Consider the following 12,266-nt stretch of genomic DNA (forward strand, 5'->3'; position numbering starts at 1 on the left):
TGGGGAGGTTGGAGCAGGGACTGTTTCCAGGAGTGGGGCTCCTTCATCCGCCTGGCTGTTCCCAGTATGCTCATGGTGTGCATTGTGTCTTGGGCCTTTGAGGTAGGAATGTTTCTGGCAGGACGGATTGATGTGACAGAGCTCGGAGCTCAAGGTATCATTAACACACTAGCCTCCTCTTTCTACACGGTGCCTATGGGGCTTGGTGTGGCAGCCAGTGTCCGTGTGGGCCACGCTCTGGGCGCAGGGAATGCTGAGCAGGCCCGGCAGTCCTGCATCACAGCCTACCTGTGTGCTGGTGTGTGCGGAATTGGGATCAGTGTTTTACTACTAGCTCTGAAGGATGTGATTGGCTATGTGTTTACCAGTGACAAAGATATTATTTCCCTTGTGAGCCACGTGATTCAATTTTATGCTCCATTTTTTCTGTTTGATGCACTCTCAGGCCTTGGTAGTGGAGTCGTGAGAGGCACTGGAGATCAAAAGATGGGCGCCATCTTGAATGCCATTGGATTTTATGCGTTTGGTCTTCCCATTGGACTGTCTCTGATGTTTGCAGCTAACCTTGGCATAAAAGGTTTTTGGACTGGAATTATCATTTGTGTCTTTTTAAAATGTCTATTCTACTTGGTGTTCATCTACAAGATAAACTGGAATCAAGCTGCAGAGCAGGCACAAGTTCGAGCTGGGCTAAAGGGAACTGCAGAGGCCATGTCTAACTCAATAGCCCTCCCCAGTCAGGAAATAGAAGTGACCAATGGAGTGATTTTACCTGATAACATCAGGCCAATGGACCAGACTATTTCACTGATGGAGATGGAAGAAAACAGCCAGGGTGGACTGTCCACCATTGGAGAGGTTTTGACAGTGAGACAGCTGATTATCTATCGAGGAATAGCATTAGCTGTTGCTGTTGCTATTCTTTTAGCAGGAATTTTAATAAGAGTTTGACTAGGGCTAAAATAGAAATATTGTTACCAGTGCACAAACTACAAACATATTGTAATGTTAAGGCAGCTTCTCCCTGTACATTAACTATATCATGCTTTTCAAATCTGTAGATGTGGTTTTCCCTGTTGTAAGTGTTCTCTACTCTTTTTTTATCTTGATGCTTTTCTTCACGGAAAGCAGATCAATGTCTAATAAGGTTAAATGTCCATCTAGTTTTCTTTGCACTTCTTTTTTAATATTTAATCTTGCCAGTGAGTGTATATTAAATGTCCGTTCAATTCTTATCTCAGGTGTTGCCATTTAAGCTTTTATAAACTAAACACCTCACCATTAAAAAAAATGTAGTGTATATACTTTGTGATTTATTACTCAATTATAAGAAAAGATGACACTTGCTGTTTGCTATGGCATGGATGGGGCTGGGGGAGACTATGATAAGTGTAACCAGTCGTAAGAAGAATGACAATTTTTGCACAATTTCATTCATATGGAAAATGGGGGAGAAGAAACTGACAAAACTAGACCAGGCAAACTGTCAAAATAGACTGTTAGAAGGGGAAGGAACTCTAGGGGTGGGAACAAGGAAAGAGAAGAGGCCCAGCGGTTTCACGTAAGGACTGTGGGTGCTTTGATGATAGGAGTGGCATGGTGGCATCTGTCTGAGGAGGTGTTCAACTGTTCCCCTAAATCATGTGCTGTGCTGTAAACCAATGTCACATAAATAAAGGAAAATAAAAACAGAAAGGTGACACAATGAAAAATCATAGAATTTTTAAAAATCACACACTTCCCTAATATCATTCAGTGAATTATCTGTCTCTAATGGGCTCATACTGCTTGTCTTCTCAGAAACTGCTTGTCTTAGTCTATTGGCATTTTATTAATGTGCATTCATGTACACATAGCTCTACTTCCTTTCTCACTTTACTTACAGATTAGCTTCTTTTTTTTTGTAAACAGGACTTCATTTAATCATCAGTTGTTCAATCATGGGTTACTCATGGTGCTAGGCAGACAAGGTGGATAAGATAGGCTGACGCTGCTCAGGAAATTCTCAGTGCAGGACCCAGGCAGGTTGAGGTGACACAGCAAAGAGCAGTGGCAGGGTGTGGGGGTGCAAGAGCCCGGGAGCACAGAGGAGGCTCTCAGAGGAGGGGGTGCTGGAGCTGAGCAGGGAATCCTCATAGCAACAAGTGGGGAGAGGGAGCAGATACCCAAAGGTCTCAGATGGAAAGTGTGACGAGTTTGGAAGACTAAAAGTAGTTGATCGTGGCTAGGTTATGCAGTGTGTGCAGGGAGATGTGGCAATGAGGCTGGAGGTAACGTCCAGATCATAAGGGAGCTTGGGTTTAACAGGTGATGACTGATCAAGGGAGTGATGTGGTCAGAGTGTAGAAAAGTATCTTTGGTAGAGATACAGAGATTGTAGGGGCAGAGGCCGAGGGCAGGGAGACCATGAGATAAAGAGAGCAAGCAAAGGCCTGAACTAAGACACTGGTGTTGCAGGAGGACCTGGAGAAGTGGACACAGACCCAGCCAGATCAATAGGATGTAGGAGAGAAGAGAAAGGGAACAATGTAGAGTGAGCTGGTGGCAATAGGCTGCATCATTATAAAGACAAAGAGTACAGGGGAGGACGTAGGTACAATAGTGGATTTGATGCAGAGAATGAGGTTGTGTTGGAATCTTAGATGCTTGTGGTGTCTAGGTTCAGATATTTAGTTTATTATTGAAAACCCATGTCTGGACTAAGAAGAAAGTTTGTGGTAAAATGTATGAGTAGATATTGGTGTCATCAACACTAGGTTGTGCATTGAAATTATAGGTGTGCACGAATTAATCACCCAGGAAGGGAAGAGAAGAAAAGAAATCAGAGTGGACTTCTGGGAATGCAAACAAGAGTCATAGGGAATACTGGGAATTAATGCAGGGTTGCAGTTCTAAAAGAGAATGGATCAACAGATAGTAGCTGAAAATGGTTTCAAAAATAAGGCAAAAGTTTAAAAAACTAGTGGGCAGTGTTCAAACTGAAACAGAAAATGAACTTCTCTATCGTGGTTGATCGCCAGAAGCTTGTGATGTTCTTAGCAAGAGAACTTTCAGTGAGTTGCAGAGGGCAGACAAGCAGTCGGTGGCAATGAGTGGGAGCAGAAGAGGTGGGAGATACGGACATGAGAACCTCAGTCACTAGGGAAAGAGGTAAAGGAGGGATCCTGGTGGTGCAAGGGGTTAAGTCTCAGCATTCTGAAGCTATCTGCAGCCTCTGCAGCACAAATTTGATTTCAGACCAAGTTGCTGACACACATGGCCCAGAAGTCTGACCTATTTACTTGCTGTTCCTGTCAGCACTTTAGTTCAGTCAGTTTGCCTGTTGAGCTCCCCGTTCAGTCTCTGTGTATCCCCACCCTCTCTCCTACGTGCCCCCTGTACCTTTAGCTTATACTCCAGTTATTGGATAGAAAAATAAATTAAAAAAAAAAAAAAAGAAGAAAGTGCACCCTCCCTGGTGGCACAATGGATTAAAACACAGCACTGAAACATTCCACAGCCATGGAGGTGACCCACATGGCAGAACAGACCTCTCTGACCAGCCCACTGCTCACCTCAGCAGTGGATCTGCTCCCCACTCTGTCTTTGGTCATTCCTCTCACCCTCCAGCACCACCGGCCTGTATCCCAGTTCTTGTATGAATAAATAAGTAACTTTTACTTAAAAAACAATAAGAAAGAAAGTGGTAAAAGACATGATTATGGCACTATATATGCTCTATTAATGAAAGAATGTCAACAAAACCCTAAAATTAACACTGTGACAGAACTGAAAGAGTGTTAAAGATCACCAAGGAGGAACAGAGAAAAGGATAAAGTTATGTGGGAATGAGTGGCATGAGATGAAAGAGTACATAGTTAGGGCAGCCAGCAACAACCAAGTCCTGGGCTCCCCTTGCACCCCATTCCTGTACCCACTGATGTCACCTCCAATGCATTCTTTTTTTTTTCTACATTTATTTTATCTATTTATGCCAGAACTGGGTTATAGGCCAGAGGATTGTGTGGTAAGGGGATTCAACAGAGACAGAATGGAAAGCAGAACAGGCAGATATACTAAAATACACTGTTGAGGGGAGCAGCAGGCAGACCGGAGAGGTCTGCTGTGCATGTGGTTCAGCTCCGTGGCCAGCGATTGAACGCATGCTGCAGTGGTTGCAATAGCTTCATTGAGCTGAGATTAACCCCTTGCACCAATGGGGAGGGCCCATCCATCTCATTTTTCACACAATAAGCAGGGAACTCCTCCAAAACAAATCTGGTTGCCCCCATCCTGTGAATTCCTGTTGCCCTAAGGAAGACTCCCTCATTCCCAACACTCCCAAGCCGTGTGGCGTGATCTCTGCCTTCCCATCCAGACTCTGTGGGGTCCCTGACACCCGAGTTCTTCCTGCTGCTCAGCGGGCTGTGGTCTCCCTTGTTCCTTGTCCCCTTGTAGGTCTCACCCCATGCTCCGTCCACTGTCTGAATGGCTCCGCCCCTTGTTTGTCTGACTGTTACCTTCGCATCCTTCAAACCTCAGTGTCATGACTGTTTCCGCTAAGACACCTTAATTTAATGACCCTACCAGATCAGCTCTTCTACCACTCCAAGTAGCTCTCCTTTATTTAACATGTAATTCTTTGTTTGGGTGACTTGATTAACATCATCTCTCATAGCAACTCTTGATTTCTATAAAGCAAGACCAGATCTTTGTTGTCCATTATATCTTACATATATAGGCCCACTATATTGGGCCTATCTATATCTCTATATAACTATATATAACTACATATATGTGCACATGTGTGTGCATATATATGAAACTATATATGTGCTCTATATTGATATAAAGGGCACAATACATGGCTATATGGACAATAAACTATGCTGTGGAAGAAATGATCAAAAGAAAATCCTCATAAGAAACACATATACAGATACCTGGTTAGTGAAGGAATACAAGTGAATCACCTGGTTAGTGAATTGAATCCAAGTTGTAGGCTGTTCAAATAAGCAAAGATAGAAAATATGAAGACTCTTTTTTTTCTGGGGCAGGGATAGCCTTAAGTCAAGACCCAAACAGACTTGCCTTTCTTCCTTCTCCCCCAATCTTTTGCTTGAGGTTCTTCCCAGAGATTTAGGAGTATGAGAAACTAAGCAATACCCATGGCAGTGCCTTTATCTTTGAATATTCTTGAGACAAGGCTGATAATTTTTCCAGAAGGCAAAATGTTAGCATATTTTTGACAGAGAGGAAGGAGCCAAGGAAGATGGCAAAGTTATGGGAGACTGGACTGGTTGATGAAGCTATTAAAAGTAACCATGATTAACTTGCTCACACGGGTCCTTTAGGAGCTTTGGAGGAAGTCACCTTACAAGTGTGGTACAGTGTTTGGGTGTGCACAGGGTGGTGGCTTGCAGAATGGATGCTGCAGTGGGCAAGGTGTGAAGCGCCTTTAGCCAAACTACGGATAGCTGCAACCACATGGGTCAAAATGTGAGGCCGATCATGAATGAGCCTTAACAGGATCCAAGATTACCTGGGTGGAAAGGCATTTTACATTCAGTGGGGGAGGGGGTGCAGGGGGAGCTAAAGGGAGTCCATTTTACTCACCAAACATACTTGAGGTTCCACACTAGTTCTGCGGAGATTCAGATTCAACAGACATGTTCTTAGGATTTGTGTCTTCATATATTCCCTAGAGTTTTAAGCTTCAGTGGCAAGATAGAGAAAACACAGGTAACTCTAGTCCATAGAATTCACAATTCATCTGCCTCAATACATGTTTTGACAGTCTTTCTTTTGTGCAGCTGAAATTTTAGATTCTCCTCATCAAGAAGGGCTCTCTGAGTCTTATGTTGTTTCTGGTCAAATATCTTCCTTGGTGCTTTGTTCATTCAGTTGAGCATTCAGAAAGGGAGAGAAGGGAGATGAACATTTGCTCAGCACTCACATGTGCTTTCTTCACGTTGTCTTATTTAATTTTCACAGAGAATATGACCTAGGTGTCATTGAATCCATGTTACAAATGGGAGAACTGGTTTAGGCAAGTTAGGTTAAACCCCAAGATGAAACAGGCAAATGGCAATGCTAAGGCTAGACCCTACTGTACAATGGCAACCCCCGCACCATGGAGCTTTAGTGTTTTCAGCCCTAAAGTGTATGCCTGAGTATTAAAAAGAGAGAGAGGTGTCTATTTGTGCAGTTGAGAAACTTGGTTGATTCCCCCAAAACCTTACAGGGAAGTGCTCATCTTTACTGGGGTCTTCATACTTTGAGTAGGGGGCATTCTTGCCCTCTGAATGATCATAGAATATCTTGTACTTTACTTAAATTCCATAAACGCGCCCATAAGAATGAAATCAATAAAGCAGCCAAGCCCTTGTATCCCCCAGTGACCTCCCTTGTCTGGGAAAAAAAATAACAACTTGCCTGGTGGCTGTGACCTCCCCATTCACTCTGGGATATTGTGATTGCTGACTTATGCCCTTCTCCTAGCAAGTAATTTTAAGGAAATGAAACCCTAGTTATCTGTATTTATGTGTATGTGGAGGTGTTAGACAGAATGTCACACATAGGCACAAGTCATTCATGTGCATGCCACTTGGACCTGAGAAGATTTCTGGGTTGTGGGTCAAGGATCACCTCCCTTCAGCACTCCCTATGAGATTCAAAGGAGATTCCAGATACAAACTGCAATTAATAAAGTCACCTAGTTGTGCCACGAATTATCTCTTTTTTTGCTCACTGTGATTCTCATTGGAATCATTGTAATTGTAAGATCACAATGATTTCTAAAAGTCAACCAGCCAGGAAAGAGCACTGGCCTAGCTCCTACTCACTAATAGGCAACACTGAATAATGCTACCTTCCAGTAGTCATTTGTCCTCCTTGGTCAGATGGGAATTCCAAATCAAATAACTTGGTTCATACCCAACATTGCTGGGTGATTCGAGAAGGCTCCAAGCTACAGATCGACTCAGGTTCTGTCCAGATGCCCTCTGACCCAAGTGGGCCTTCCCCTCCCCACTCCAGAGGGTCTGGCTCAGTGAACGCATGTTCATGCCATTCACTAGGGTGTTACACCCCATCTGAAATCCAATTGATTTTATCTAGGATGGGAAGGTGTCAGAGACAGTGTGCTAGCTACTGACACCTAACAGGTTAGATATTTATGATTCAATAGAATCTTCTGGAATCAGTGTGTTATTTAAAACAGGAAGTGATTGCAGGAATCTTAGCATAGAAGCAAATTTTTGAGAGACAGAGTTGAGGCAGCAGGTTTTTTCAAAACCTGTCATATTTCACAGAAGCACAGGACTAACATGCAATTAATTTGTAATCTATTTAAGCATACTTTAAAAAATATTTATTTATTTATGCATATGAACTGGGGTACAGTCCAGAGGTGCAGGGGCAGTGAGAGGACTCACTAGAGACAGAGTGAGGAGCAGAACAGGCAGACTGACAAAGCACACTGCTGAGGGTAGCAGTGAACGGGTCAGGAGAGGTCTGCCGGGACATGTGGGTCACCTCCAGGATGGGGATCAAACTCATGCTGAAGTGGCTTTAACTTCTTAATGCTGTGGTTTAATCTGCTGCACCACCAGTGAGGGCCCTTAAACATATTTTTTTTTCTTTAAACATATTTTTAATAAGTAGTCACCTTACTTAGTTTACCTATGAACTGTGCAGTAAACATTCATGCTATTAATGCATCTAGTAGAAGTCATAGCCCTGTTCTCTAGAATATCCAGCCTAACTGGGAAACACTAGGCAGTAAGGTTAAAAATAAATAGCTGTGGAGAAAAATGAACTCTCCTAGCTGCTAGTGGGAATGCAAACTAGTACAACCACTATGGAAAACTGGAGGTTTCTCAAACTGCAGAAAATGGAGCTTCCCTACGACCCAGCAATCCCACTCCTAGGTATCTACACAAAAGACACAGTAACACTGATTCAAAAAGTCACCTGCACTCCTATGTTTATTGCTGTTTTATTTACAATTGGAAATACATGGAATCAACCCAAATGCCCAAAAGTAGATGACTGGATTAAAAAGATGTGGGTGCACATACACAATCAAATATTACTCAGCAATCAAAAAGATAAATAAATGCCTTTTGTAGCAACATGGACGGAGCTGGAAGGGGTCATGCTTAGTGAAATAAGTCAGAAAGAAAAGGAAAAATACCTGCTATTCACTAATAGCAGGAGTATAACAGACCAGGAGAGAAAATAATAATAATAATGAACTACTATATACCAGAGACACTTTACGGGGGTGAAATGGGAATGAGATCAAAAATGGGTCGGGGAGAGTGCACAGGACTATTGTGATGGCACATGGGTGATTTGGTGATGGGAAGCCCATGGGAATTACAACTGAGATGGAAAAAGGTACAAAATTATGTAAAAATAAACTCTTATGTTAAAATAAAAAAAAATAGCTGCATTTTAATACAGGACAATACTACATAGGGTAGAACACTGAGCTTCTCAGCAGAAAGATACAACCTGGTGTTTAAATTCTAAAAGAACTTTCAGGAGGAAGTTAATTGTTTTTCTTGCAAGGCTCCAAAGTTCACTCTGGATTCTGACCTCTTCTGAACAACAGAAAGAATGCTATACTATGAATAGCTTTTCTTTCAGTTGAGAGATAAGAGAGCAATATGGCTAATAATTAAACATCATTTTAATGGCTCATGCAGGCCCATTGTAATAACATGGACATTAAATTCCAACATTTCATCATTTGTCAATAAAAGCTAGTATGTATGCAATAATTCACTGGATGCTACACTAAAGTTTAGTCTGAGTAGTGTGAACTGAGAGAAACGTGTACTTGTGTATTGGAAAAACTAATTTCCAGATAATTCCAAAAGCAGTCTCAGGCCCTCCCTGGTGGCGCAGTGGGTTAAAGTACAGCACTGAGAAGCTAAAACCACTTCAGCACAAATTCAATCCCTGCTCTGGAGATGACCCACATGGGTCGACAGATCCCTCCTGACCCGCCCACTGCTCCCCTCAGCAGTGTACTTCATCAGTCTGTCTGTCCTGCTCCCCTGTCTTGTCTCGTGAATACTCTCACTGCCCCTGCAACTCTGGCTAGTACCCCAGTTCTGTATGCATAAATAAATAAATCTTTATACAAAAAAAAGCAGTCTCACTCATGTACACCTTTACAGGGCATCTTCATAATCTGGAATGTGTATGAGGTTGGAGCATTGACTGCCTCCACTTATAAATCCCTGTGGGGCAGTCAGGCAGCATCCTGGGAGTGGAGGGGGTGGCAATCAGAGGCAGAGCTGGGCTGGAGCCCAGGGTCCTGCACCACTTCCCTGTGGGCATCTCTGTCCAATAGACACGCCTGCTTGGCTGCAGCATAGTTTTCTAACTGATGCTGGTAACTTAAGAATTTCCAGTGGATGGCAGATGGACGTGAACAGGGCATCACCTCAAGACATCTGTGGGGGCAGTTGGCTACCTATGGGCATCATCTCCACAGGGACTTCAGCTTTCCCTCCAACCTACAAATGTCAACACACACACACAACACACACAACCCCAAAATGATATGTCAATACAGAAATAATACATGGTCACAAGACTACCCAGAGGTATAAGAAAATCCATAAAAAAGGAAACTCTTATTAATCTCCTATCATTCCAAGTATTATTTAGCCCATTTATATTTATTTTCTAGAACCATTTCTTTATTTATATTCATATTTAAAATGTTGTATAACATTCATTTTAAAGAAAAGTTGAGTCACACAGTATCAGCTCCACATGGACTTCAGCTTTCCCTCTAACCTACACATGTCAAAAAGCACACACATACAAACCCCTAAACTCATCTGTAATTATAAAAATAACATATGCTCACAGGACTATCTAAAGGTATAAAGAAAATTCATTAAAAAAGTAACCTCTAATTTTATCATTCCAAATATTATTTAATGCATTTATATTTATTTTCCATCATTCTAAATATTATTTTGTTCATTTATATGGATTTTGTAGACCTGCTGGTTTATATTCATATTTAAAATTTTGGAGACCATTCATTTTGGAAGAAAAGCTGGATCACACGATATAGTTTTAGATATTATTTAATTAGCATTACATTACATATATTCTTCACGCCATTAAGTTTTCTTCAAAATCATGTCTTAAGGCTCTCCCTGGTGGTGTAATGGGTTAAAGCACAGCACTGTTAGGAGGTCCACAGCCATTGCACTTGACTTGGACCCCTGGCCAGGGAGGTGACCTACATAGAGATCCTGACCTCTGTTGTCTCCCGTACTGCTCCCTCAGTGGTGTATTTCAGTCAGTCCTCTTATTCTCTTCCCCACTCTGTCTCTGGTCAATCCTCTCACCCCTGCACGACTGGCATCAATAACTAACATCTTTTAAAATAATAATAAAATTAGGACCCTGGTGGTGCAACGGGTCAGGTCGCAGCACTGCAAGATGGGCGCAGCCGGCTCAGTGTGAGTTTGATCCCTGGCTCCAGAGGTGACCCACATGGTGTGGCATGTGTCTTGCCTGCTGCTCCACTTAGCAGTGTACTTCAGCCATCTGCAGCTAGCTGTCTGTTCTGCTCCTCACTCTGTCTCTGGTGAATCCTCTCACCTCCACAGCACTTCTAGTGTGTACCCCAGCTCTGTATGCATAAATGATAGATAAATCTTAAAAAGTTTAAAAACTAATAAAATTAAAAAACAGAACAAAGGCTCTCCTGGTGGCGTAGTGAGTTTGGACACAGCACTGCAAGCAGGCGGAAGCCTCTTCAGTGTGAGTTTGATCCCAGGTCCTGGAGGTGACCCACCTGGCATGGCAGACCTCTCCTGATCTGCCTGCTGCTCCCCTCAGCAGTGTACTTTGTCCATCTACCTGTTCTGCTTCCCACACTGCCTCTGCACCTCTGGCCTGTACCCCAGTTCTGTAGGCATAAAAAACAGGTCTTTTTTTAGAAAAGTCAATTTTTATAAACACATGATTACCCTTGACATATTTATAGACAAGTGTTCATTACAGTTTGTTTTTTGCCTCATAGATTTATAGTATTGTTTGATTTTCCCCATAATTACATCTATCAATCTTTTTCATGAGGGATTTCCACCCATTATTTTTATGCATTTACAGAGATTTTCAATCCATATAGTAAATAACAATTGTCCATAACTTTCATATTTTTTTCTGTTTAAATATTTATTTATTTATGCATAGAGAACTGGAATAAACCTTTAAAATAAATAAAATTAAACAACATATATATAAAGAAACTATCATTATTAGAAAAACTATGAATAGGAGAAAACATTTACACATCATACATCTGACAAGGGACTAATAGCCAATATCTACACGAAATTCATACAACTCAACAAGGGAAAAAAGAAAACAAAACCAAAAAAAAAAAAAACCAGTTAAAAGATGGGTGGAAGTGCCAAAAAGACTTTTCCACAAAAGACCTACAGATGGCCAATAGCCATATGAGAAACATCCAACATCACTTATCATCAGGGAAGTGCAAAATAAAACCACAAACAGGGAGGCAGCTTCCCTGCAGCGAGAATGGGGGGGCGGGGGGGGAGGGAAGAAAGGAAGAGAAAAGTCCCAGCAAATTATGATGAGGAGTGGAGAAAAAGGTGCCTCATATACTGTTGGAGAGGGTGGAAGCCTGCCCAGCCACCTTGGAAAACAGCGCGGGGGGAGGGGGTGTCCTCAACTCATTAAAAACACACACCGGACAATCCAGCGATCTCACTTCCAGGAATCTACCCAAGACACAGACACACCCATGTGAAAGGATAAATGCATGGACACAGTCACTGCAACTGCAGCACCGGCCACAGGTGGGAACACCCCAATGCCGTGGAGAGCAGTGTGGTAAGGTGTGGTGTTCTCTCCTATCGGGCTTCTGCCCTCCTTCCCCGAAGTCCCCAGGCCAGAGCGCCCAGTCAGAGGCCAGTGGGAGGGAGGGACCCTGGTCGGGTGGCGGCCTTCCGGCTCCAGAGTCCAGATCCTAGAGGGGCGGGGCGGAGCCCTGCAGCCTACGCCCTGCCTCTCGGTTTAGCCCCACTGGATCATGGACCCCGCCTAGGTCGCAGCCCCTCCGGACGTCGCCGAGGCTCCCGGGGTCCCAGAGCGCCCGGGGGCTGCCAGGTGCGACCCGGTCGCGGTGCTGGGCAGCCCCGGGAGCCAGGACGCCCCTAGCGCGCGCGGCTGCCTGAGGAGACTTCGCGGCAAGCTGCCCACAGAGTGGCGGCTGGAGG

General features: G+C 43.2%; 1 pseudogene; it reads left to right on the forward strand.

Moving 5' to 3' along the window:
* Positions 1–12,266, forward strand: part of LOC101636843 — a 15,105-nt pseudogene that overhangs the window by 850 nt on the left and 1,989 nt on the right.

Source organism: Condylura cristata, unplaced genomic scaffold, assembly GCF_000260355.1.
Source record: "Condylura cristata isolate star-nosed mole 26May11 unplaced genomic scaffold, ConCri1.0 scaffold00020, whole genome shotgun sequence".
NCBI lineage: Eukaryota > Metazoa > Chordata > Mammalia > Eulipotyphla > Talpidae > Condylura > Condylura cristata.